The 8745-nt window shown below is 41.6% G+C and overlaps 1 pseudogene; it reads right to left on the reverse strand.

Annotated features, from left to right (window-relative positions):
• Positions 1–2667: 2667 nt before the first annotated feature.
• LOC131399978 (ubiquitin carboxyl-terminal hydrolase isozyme L5-like) lies at positions 2668–3662 on the reverse strand (annotated as a pseudogene).
• Positions 3663–8745: the final 5083 nt, after the last annotated feature.

Raw genomic sequence — 8745 nt, forward strand, 5'->3', positions numbered from 1 at the left:
GTCTCATCCCTCAGTTCTACCACTTAGAGCTACTCTATCTGGGCTCTGGGCTCAGGCACTTGGTTGCCTGTCTGTGAAACGAACGTAAGGAATGGACACTGGTAACTTCTCTGCGCGTAGGGCCTCACTTTCTATCTAGCTCTGCCTTTTCTCCCACTGCAGGGGGCGGGACTGCCAGTCAAGGGAGTGAGCCCATAACCCAACAGGCCAATCAGAAAGCCCCATGCCGAAGCTGCAGTGATTGGTCCTGGGGTGGCCCAATAGCAGTCCTTTTGGGGTAACTGGTATGGCCCCGGGGAGAGAGAAGGTCTCTTATTCTGAAATCAAGAAAGCAAGATGAGGCAAGAAAGTGGTCCAGAGAATAAAGTCAGCACGGGGGAAAGTAGGGTTGAAGAGAGAAAGGGAGGGAGGGGAGGAGGGGGAGGTTTGAACCCACGGACGCAGCCCTCTAGTGTGAATGGCTTCTGGCACTAGGAGTAAGGGTCCTGACTTAACACTGAGGGTTAAAGGCACTAGCGCATGAGAAGGAAAGTTCTTGATTAGAGGCCTGGCTCAGAGTAGCCTAGTAAGAAAGAATTGTCTCACTGCCGCTGCCCCCCAGTTCTGTCCAGAAAGACCAGTGGGGGGAGGTGGTCCTGGCTCAATGCACAGAGTCTCAAAGCAGGGCCACCTCTCCCCTGCGAGGTCACCCTGGTGTTATCTCATTACAGTCAGCCATGGAGAGTCTATCAATGCCTTCTGAGACCTGTGGAGGCTGGCCAAGGAGGCGACCACACCGTGAAAGGAAGGAGCAGACTTCCAGCACTTTCCACAGAGAACCTGTCATCACTAGCAGGCCACCAAGCTGGGGCTGCGCTGCTGAGTCAAGTGGAGAGAGGCCTTCTTCCCTGTCACTGAAGAAAAGACCAGCCAGATATTGGTTCTAAGCCAGCTCTGGGCCTGGACCAGTTATCCAAGCTGCCAGAGCCTCAGCTCCCCGCCCCCAGAAAAGCTCCCTTCAGGCACATGGTGGAAAATGGAAAAAGCATAGCTCCCTGTGCCCCACCTTTGTTTCATTCTGCATTTTCTAAAATTGGCATATAAATTACAGACAGTAAAATGCATAAATATTACTGATGTATTCTGCCCCTCAACAACCACTAAAAGATCAAGATCCAGAGCATTTCCATCACCCCAGGGGTTCCTTCCTGTCCCTTCCAGTCAACATCCCCCCAGAGGTAACTACTATCTGACTTCTCTCATCATAGAATTGGTTTTGCCTGTTCTTAAACTTCATAAAAACAGAACCATACAGTAGATAGTCTTTCTGTGTCCAGTTTCTTTCACTCAACAGAGTGTTTTTGTGATTCATCCAAGTTTGCATGGATCGGTAGTTTGTTCTTTTTCGTTGCTGAGTAGTTTTCCATTGTATGGCTATACCACAATTTGGATTGTGTCTTGATAGACAGTTAATAGACATATGGGTTGTGTCTGGTTTTTATCTCTCTCAAATAAAGCTTATGAACATTTCGGTGGACATTTACACTCACTTGTCTTTGATAAACACCTAGGAGTGGAATTGCTGGGTCATTCGGGAGGTGAATGTTTAATTTTACTAGAAAATGCCAAACACTCTTCCAATGTCACTGAACCATTTTGCATTCCTACCAGCAGTGAGAATTCCACTTGTTCTATATACTTACGTACATGTGGTATTGTCTGTCTCTTTAACTTTAACCATTTGAGTGGGTGTGTAGTGATATCTCATTTGTGGTTTTAATTTACATTTCCCTGATGAATAATGGGTTGAGAACATTTTCATGTGCTTATTGGCCATTTAGATATCCTCCTTTGTGAAGTGTCTGGTCAGCTAAGTCTTTTGCCCGTTAGAATTTTTTTTGCCAAGATAAATTGGCGTGTTTATTACTTTTCTCATGGCAGCAATATGAAAATTGCTTGGAGTTATACTTTTTCCCTTCCACGTTATCAGCATTAAAACCATAATTTTTCAAATAACTACAAAAAAATAACAAACAGAATTCAGTGTTAGAAAAATTTTCAAAGCAATTAGGTATCAAAAATAAAGGCACAAATTTCTTCTATTATGATGAGAAGAAACAAGAGATAGTGTAAGCAAGATCTGACATTAAAAAAATTTTTAAGCATATAACCGGGCAAAAGATCAAAAGCTAATTAAAACAATTTTCAGATAGAGAGTACCATTCGTGCATTTTTTAGATCCATTTCAGTAGCTATATTTCCGGCAAAACCAACAGGAATTCTGAGATACAAAGTCAGATGATGAAATTTGAGCAAGCAACTATTAACCTCGCTTTTACTTAATATCTATTTCATGCATATGTTGCAGGTGGGGAAGCTAGGCGTCCACAAGGTGGTCTACAGATGGGCGCCATCAGCAAGTGGGCGTTGGGCCCCCAACTTCCCTCCTCATCGGCCTCCTGGCTTTCTTTGCAGTTTTCCTTTTGCCACTTTTGCCAGTGCTCTGCTGAAACATCTTATAAGCCCGCAAGGAAAGGCAGATCATTAGGTTTTTCCTGACATTTTCAATCTTACATCATGTTACCTTTGGCTTTTCTGCAATAGCATCTGGTTTGGGGCAACCTCTGACTGAATAGCACTGAACGTGTTCCTGTCCCTGGTTCCTCCTCTGCAGGTTATCTCGGTCATTCATACATCATTTTCCAAGTCGGACACCATCAGGGTAACCATCAGGTTAAATCTAATTTTGTCTTCGCTATACTTTTATACTCTTTTTTCTGAGGACCTCACTAGCTCTCCAGTTCTCTTGATTGCATGTCCCTAAATCAATTAGTCTTTCCATCAATCCACCTGATTCACACAGCCTTCCACCAACAGGAGCACATCTCACAAAGTGAAAAGCATCTTCCCTATTGGCTGAGGTCAGCCTCAACATCAGGCATTTGCCCTCTGGGAAAACGGCTGTGAGCTTGTCAAATCCATGCTGTGCTGCTCATAGTGGCATCCAAACTTTGTGTAAAATCTTCAATCTCTGATTATGTTTCTCTAGGTGGGTACAATTCAATAGCATGCTTGTTGTGTGCAATGGTTAATTTTGTGTCCACTTGGCTGGGCCACAGTACTTAGATATTTGGTCGAACATTATTCTGGATGTTTCTGTGAGGGTGCTTTTAGATAATAGATAATATTTACATTTAAATATATTTAAATATTTACATTTACATTTAAATTGGTGGACTTGGAATACAACAGATTGCCCTCCATAATGTGGGTGGGCCTTATACAATCAGTTGAAGGCCTGAATAGAACAAAAGACTAATCTCCCTAGAGCAAGAAGGAATTCTGCCTGTGGGCAGACTACCTTCAGACTTGAACTGCAGCATCATCCTGTAGATTTTGAACTTGCCAGCCTCCATAATCATGTGAACCAATTCCTTAAAATAAATCTCTTCAAACACGTGTTATTGGCTCTGTGTCTCTGGAGAATCCTGACTAATACACTTAGCAAAGAATGTCAGGGCAAGTCTAAAGTCCTGAACCACAGAGCCTGCTGGTTCTTCTCCTGGCTGCCACTTGAAAAGAAAAACAAATCTATGAACTGGCTTTAATTTTTCAAAATTCTCCAGCCCCAAACTCCATATCTCCTTGGGAGCAACATGGCTGAGGGAACATCCTTTCTCCATCACTCAGGGGTGCTCTTCTCAGGCAGAAGGTCCCTTCTCACAGCTGGAACAGCTCCTGCTTCAACTTGTATGGTTTCCCAAAAGCTGCCCCCTTTTGAAAATTTGTTTTAAGAGGGAATTGGTTTAGGGGCATGCAATCAAGACAACTGGTGATTAACGTGGAGGAATTCTTTCTATATTCCAGATCTGAGTCCTCAGTCAGATATATGTATAGTGAAGAGTTTCTCCCAGTCTGTAATTGGACTTTTCTTTTTCTTAATGATGCCTTTTAATAGACAGAAGTTTCAATTTTGATGAAATCACATTTACTTTTTAATTTTATGGTTACTGGTTTTTGTGTGTCCTAAGAAATCTTTGCCCACCCCAACATCATAAAGACATTTTCCCATGTTTTCTTCTAGCATTATAGTTTTACTTTTCTCACTTAGGTTTATGACCCATCTCAAGTCAATTTTAGTGTGTGGTGTGAGGTAGGGGTCAAGATTATTATTATTATCATTTTTCTATATGGATATCTACTTGCTCTAGAAACATTTATTGAAAAGAATTTTCTTTCCTCCATTGAATTATTTTGGCACCTTTGTCAAAAATCAATTGACTGAGTGTAGCCACTTTTATCTAAGAGTCTTCGGGTGGGTGACAGTGGGCATTTGGCCTGGAGCTGCACTTCCTGGACAAGAGGGCATCAGGCTTGTCCTAAGTCCATCTGTATTTCAGATGAACAGTCCTCTTAGTGCAAACATGCCTGGTCATTGGCCATTTCCCACTCACCTCTGTGAATGACTATTTGGAAGTTTTATGTTATAGTCAAGGCCTGGTTTTGTCATTGACTACCTGAGGCATATCTTGACCTCTCTCTGCCTCAGTTTCCTTGTTGATAAAATGGGAATAACTGATGTACAGGGTTGTTGCAGGATCAATGGGATAACAATGTAATGAAAACACTGGTTATCGTCTCTTTCTTCCTCTCCACTGTGAACTCCTTGAGAGCAGAGACCATGTCTTATTAATCTCTGTATCCCAGTGCCTGAGAGAATATCTGGCATATGGTAGGTGCTTATTAAATGTATAAAAACTGAACAATATTCTTTTAGATAGTTTAGATAGAACAATTTACATGGCAGCCTGCCATGGTTTATTGGTGCCAAATTCAGTGGACATGTTTGTCTTCCTCTTATTTGGCACAATTGACTACTCCTTCTTCCTAATGCCCTTTATTCTCTGTGCTTCCAGATCACCAGACACTCTTTGCTTTCCTCCTATTGCACTGACTGCTCTTGTGGTATTCTTGGCCACATCTGTTGCCTCTTCTCTAAGGGCTGCCCCACCCGGGGTTCATTTCCCACTCCTCTTTTCTTCTCTATGCACACTGCCTCTCTTGGTGACCTCATCCACTCTCGTGGCTTTAATTACTATCTATATGCTTACGACTCCTGAATTTCCATATCCATCCAGAGTCCATACTCGGACACCGTGGTTGACTCTACTTCAATCTTAACAGGTATTTCAAATTCAAATTTGTCCCAAACAAAGCACAAGATTTTGCAAAGTCTGATTTTACCTCACTCTTTCATGTCTTGGCTTTTCAAATTTCTCAAGACCAAATCTTACAAGTCAGCCTCGGTTCTCTTTATCCTCACTCCCCACATCCAGTTCTTCATCAAGTCTAGCTTAATTCTACCTCTAAAACAATATCTGGATGTATCCATTTCTTTCATTCTTACTAGCACCACTCAAGTCCAAGTCACCACCCTCTCTCACCTGGGCTACTGCAAGGGACTCTGGGCTGGTCTCTAAGCTTCCTTTCTTGAAGGATCTGACCATAGCACTCCCCTGTGCAAAACTCTGTCTTAAACTAAAGTCCAAACACCTTGCCCTAGCCTAAAGATTCTATGTGAAGGGTCCTTGCCTTCCTCCTTGACTTTGTGGACAAATGGGTTTATCTACAGGGAAACTTGGTGGATAAAAACACAGTGTTCCTGACATCTAGGAGGCCCAGCCTTCTGTATAGTTAGGTAACATCTCAGAAGATTCCAGAGGCATCCAGTTGAGCCTGGGTTTGTCAGCTCCTCCAGAAAATATCAGTGGAAATTGCATATATCTTGCAACTGAACATCTAAAGTATTAATTACCTAGAAAATACTGATGAGCAAAATCTACCAGTGGCTATAAAGGTGATTATAAAGCAGTAGTGACCCATAGAAGTGAGGAATAGTGACTTGGCCATAGGGAAATGGGACCCAGAGGTTGTGCTGAGTGGTGGTGACCAGGTAGTTGTGGTGAGTGGTAGTGACCTGGCAGTCATGGTGAGTGGTGGTGACCCAGAGGTCATGGTGATTGGTGGTGACCCGGAAGTCACGGTGAGTGCTGGTGACTGGCAGTCATGGTGAGTGGCAAAGTCCCATCAGTTGTGGAGAGGCAGCATGCTGAGTTGAGGAGAGCATGTGGGTCCTCTGGCCAGATTGGCCTGGGTTCAAATCCTTGCCTTGCCCCGCCCTACTGAGACCTGGATCATGTGAGCTGCTGAGGCGCTCTGAGCTTCATCTGTAATATGGGGTGATACTGACCTCAGAAGTTTGCTGGAATAGTTCTCTGACATAGCACCCTTCTCAGCACAGGGACAGAATGCAGTCAGTGCTCCCTTCCCCTTCTACAGATGCAAAGTCCGGTGGTTCCCTGCAGATGTTACAAAACAGGGGTGCAGTACAGAGCTGATGGGTTTTAGAAATTGGGGCCCATGGGTGCTCTGTCCTTCCTCCTCACCTCACCATAGTGTGGTTAATTCTAGAAAAGACTGTGCAGAGGCACAACATTTTCTGGCAAGAAGTAGACTGCTGCTTTAGATGGCTGTGCCCAGGTGGGGCCACATTAGTGACAAGACCTGGCACATTTGGGGTGTCAAGAACAGCCCTTAAATCTGGGCCCCTTCACAGCAGTTGGGTTGGAAGTTCTGCTCGGGGAAGCAGAAAAGGGAAGGAGAGACTGAGCATAACGTTGGAATCATTCTCTAGTGAGAACAAGATCTCCCACAGAGTGAAAAAAGAAAAATCTTAAAAGCTAGGAAATTACAAGAACAGAAAAGAAGTATATCTTATAGATTATTTTAAAGTGATCAAAATGAAGACCATGGGATTTATTTTTAAAACAAACAAGCTAGGGAACAGTAATTGGCTTTGACATTGATATAGCTGTAGGGAACTCTAGTTTGTGGTCAGCCCTAGGTACTTTCCGCACCCATGAACCACCGCACGGACTTAACTCTAGCAGAGCTCAATTTCAGATTCTCTAAACCAAAAAGAAAAGCCCCAAGTTGGGTTAACTGGCAGCCACATGCTAGAGACAACCCAGATCTGACAAACAAAAAAAGTGTGTGGAAACAGCTATGTTCTGGTGGTTTCTAACATAATTATTCTCTCTTTCTCACAGGGACTTGCATAATGTTTCAGAGGTGTTGTCAGGCAGACTCCAGTTAAATGTGTAGATTTTATGTGCACCTGTTTGCAGGCCAGATAGAGAATGGTCATATGAGGGTAAAGTCTTACTATCTTCCAGTGCCTTATTTATTTTTTTGGAGCAGATTTATTGCAGTATAATTGACATACAAAAAACTGCACATGTTTAAAGTGTATACGTTTTCACATATGTATACATATCCATGAAACCATCACAACAACCAATATAATGAACATATCCATCACCCCCAAAAAGTTTCCTCATGCACCTTTGTAATCTCTCTCCCAGGCCTCCCTTCCCTTTCCTCCTCCATCCCTACTTGTTTGTTTCATGTCACCGTAGATTTTCATTTTCTATAGTTTCTATAAGTGAGATATACAATATGTTGGGTTTTTTTGATCTGACTTCTTTCACTCGACATAATTATTTTTGAGATTTATCCATGTTTTGTTTATCAATAAATCATTTCTTTCTTTTTTTGCTGAGTAGTAGTCCATTGTATGGATGTACTGCCATTTGTTTTTCCATTCATCTGCGGATGGACATTTGGGTTGTTGCCTTTTTGTGGCTATTACAAATAAAGCCACTATGAACATTTGTTTACAAGTCTTTGTATGGACATCTGCTTCCTTTCTCTTAGTATGGGATGGCTGGGACACATGAGAGGTGCATGTTTAAATTTTTAAACTGTTTTTCCAAAGTGGTCGTATCATTTTACATTTCCACCAGCAGTGTATGAGGATTCCAGTTCCTCCACATCCTCACCAATACTTGGTATGGTCATTCTTTTTAATTTTAGCCATTCAAAAATACCTGTATTAGTATCACATTGTGGTTTTAATTTGCATTTCCCTGATGACCAATGATGTTGAGCATGTTTTCATGTGCTTACTGCCATCCACATAACGTCTTCGTGGGAATGTCTGCTCAAATCTTTTGTCTGTTTTATTTTTAATTGGGCTGTCTTGTTTATTATTATTGGATTTTGAGAGTTCATTGTATAGTCTAGATAGAAGTTCATTATCAGATACATGGTTTGCAAAATTTTCTCCCAATCCATGATTTGTCTTTTCATTCTCTTAATAGTGTCTTTCAAAGAGAAGAAGTTTTTCATTTTGATAAATTCCAATTTATCAATTTATTTTTTATGGATTGTGTGTTTGGTGTCATATCTAAAAACTCTTTGCCTAATCCAACACCACAAAGATTTTTTTCCTGCGTTTTCCTCTAAAGGTTTATAGTTTTAGATTTTACATTGAGATCTTTAATCCATCTTGAATTTTTTTAATATGTTGCAAGTTATGGACCCAACTTCAGGTTTTTATTGCATTGTTCCAGAGTTGTTTGTTGAAAAGACTGTCCATTTTTCCATTGAATTGCTTTTGCTCCTTTGTCAAAAACCAGTTGTCCAAATGTGTGTGTGTAAGTGCATATTTCAGGTATGTGTTACATAAAAATATAATGGTATTTTATATTTTCCTGAGTCCTGCAACATTGCTAAATTCACTTTTCAGTATTTTATTTGTAGATTGCTGACAATTTTGCACATACATGATTGTGCCGACTGTGAATCTTTCTAGCCTATGCCATTTATTTCTTTTTCTTGCCTTATTGTGCTGGATAGCACTTC

This window comes from Diceros bicornis, chromosome 40 (genome assembly GCF_020826845.1).
Source record: "Diceros bicornis minor isolate mBicDic1 chromosome 40, mDicBic1.mat.cur, whole genome shotgun sequence".
NCBI classification, from domain to species: Eukaryota; Metazoa; Chordata; class Mammalia; order Perissodactyla; family Rhinocerotidae; genus Diceros; species Diceros bicornis.